The sequence below is a fragment of the Anopheles funestus genome, chromosome 3RL (assembly GCF_943734845.2).
Source record: "Anopheles funestus chromosome 3RL, idAnoFuneDA-416_04, whole genome shotgun sequence".
Lineage (NCBI taxonomy): Eukaryota > Metazoa > Arthropoda > Insecta > Diptera > Culicidae > Anopheles > Anopheles funestus.
In genome coordinates this window covers 20,350,777-20,353,494 of record NC_064599.1, presented here as the reverse complement: position 1 = coordinate 20,353,494, position 2,718 = coordinate 20,350,777, and positions in this window count along the sequence as shown.

Genomic DNA, 2,718 nt, shown 5'->3' with positions numbered 1-2,718 from the left:
TTTTGTAATAGTCATGTTTTTTTGTATATAATGCAATGATTTTTTCCTTTTTTACAGGCTTTTTATTTGTTATGTGTTACTTATATACTGATTTCAATTAAGGTTTTAAATTCATATTAACACTTTTTTGCAGCAGAAATACTAAATCTTTTAATCTTATACTTTTAGCATCCAACAAAACATTTCAATAAAACTTCTTCTTCCTTAACTCTACAAATAAAAATAAAACTTTCATTTAGCAATTGTAAAAAAAATAGTAGAATCTTACAAATAAACGAATAATTTCTCAGTATCCAAACAAATATTAAAAAATATAGATAATTCGTCAAATTCAATAACAGTTTATCGGCTATAAAAATAATTTCGTTTCACGATATTTTCTATGTGCTGAACAACTATATCTTGTCCTAATGGAAAAAATACAGTTATATCATTATAGAAAGCATTTTAATATCGTGCCATGTTATACAGTAATAAATAACACAATTGTAATTTAATACTAATCTTTGAGTATAATTCTAAAATCAATGGTAATAAATAATAAAGTTGTAATAAAAAGTTATAAACAACTTGCTTTTGACTGTTTCAATTATTTACCGTAACGTCATCAATTTTTTAACGAAAACGATCACTCCTCATACATTTGTTTCTAAACGTACAAAGTCAAAACGAAACTACAATTTAAAATGGAGGAAAAATAAATCATTCCATCTATCAGAAACAAAATCATCGAATAGATTGTACATAAGACCGTAAGCGCAAAAGCAAAATCACAACGTTTATGAAGTTTCTTTTTTATGAGACAATTAATTTCTTCCCTCAATATTTCGCTGAGCAAAAAAAAAATACATTGAAAAGCATCTCGTTTTATGGATCTGCCAAAAGCCTTTCTTTCCTTTACTGTAATTTCACGTTTGCCAACCCGTGCCGTGGTTCTTGAGGTAGATTTCATTTCGCGCACCGTGCGTCTTCGCATGAGTGGATGAAAAGAAATTCCATTAAAACACGGCCACGGAACTTTTGCTTGCGCAAAAAAGTAAAACATAAACATCCAACCTGACAGGAGTTGGATTTTTTTGTCCTTCTTCCTACCTTTGTGGGGTAGCTGCAGGAGTTAAGGGAGGTGCGAAAGGGGGACAACTTTCTGTGAAAGAATCGCGAAAGTGAAATTAAATTATGCTGTTCTTCATCACCATACTCGAGTGACAGTGAATTCCCGTGGAAATTGGTTGGAAAAACGAATGAGACGGGTTGAGGGGTGATGAAGGAAAGGCGGAGAGTGGTTTGTTTTTCACCAGGTATATAAATTTGCTGTTGGAAAATTTTGAATATCTTTTCTTTCGTTTGCTTACTTCCATGTTAAAGTATGTGGAAAATACGGTGCCACAATTTTACCAACCAGCTTCCACACACACACACACAACTAGTAGAAACGGTAAGGATAAAATGGAACCTTGTATGAGTTTGTGTGTGTTTGGTTTTTTTCTTTTTTGCTTCACTTGTTCATTTTTACTTCAGTAAAAGTAACTTCTCCATCCGACCTGGGAAAGCTCAATTTTCTCTTAATGCCATCAGTCAGATCGTTTCACTACGATTCTGTGAATTCTACCAACATTTTCCACCCATCGTTTTCCACCAATAAAAAAACCAGCCCCACCAATCGTATGAAAAGGCAAAGCAAACGGGCAGAGGCACGGTACCGTACCGTGTTAGCAGTAAACCCCTAAATGCGAACAGAACGAAACCGGAACGCAAACGGCGAAAGATTATACGGCGACATCTGGTTTAGACATCTTTTAATAAAATTTTCATTTTTATTGCTATTTAAGAGGGATGATAAAATATATTATTATTACAAAAGTTGAAATAATAATAACGTCGTCGGGTACGATGACGATGGCAATAATAATAGGTTGACGAGCTTTCTGGAGGCTGGGATTGGGTTGGACGCATGGCGCTGGTATGCTTTTCGATTTTCCCGTTTTCTTTCCCCGTGTCCGTTCCGTAGAAGCTGTTGGAAAACAGCCGGAGAATGTGAACGCTAAAGCAAAGGGAAAGTAACATGACATTCAAAGTTTCCGAGATGGAAAATGGAATTGTTGTTTTTTTGTTTTATTTTTATTTTTTTTTTTTTTTGGGATAAATAAACACATATCTATTCAATATCCTTCTCGATTGCACGACTTATCGTGTTTTTCCTTTTAAGGCTTTATTTATGATTTCGATACGATAATAGAATTATCGTAAGAAGCATAAAATGGATGTTCATGGATGTAGCGACTATTTTGTAACTAACGAAAAATAAATAAAAAAGAAAGAATCTCTTCTATTATGGTGACATAAAATCCAAATAATATTATGTGATAAAAAGTATAAAAAATATTAAATAAACGAATACGAAAAAAATATTATGATTTAAACATTATTGAATTCATGTAATACATTCATGTGTAATGGGGCGGCCCGATGGTGCATGTGATAAACGGCGCCAGTCCACACGGCCGGACCGGGTTCAAATCCCATCCGGACTGTCCCCCCGTAGCAAGGACTGACTATCCGGCTACGTGGTAAAAATAAGTCTAGTAAGCCAGAAATGGCCGGCGTGACCTGTAAGGTCGTTAAAAGCCAAGAAGAGAGAGATTCATGTGTAATACCTTAAAACTAAGTAAAAAAAATATCTTAATATTTATACTAATATTAGCTTATAATCTGAAGCCT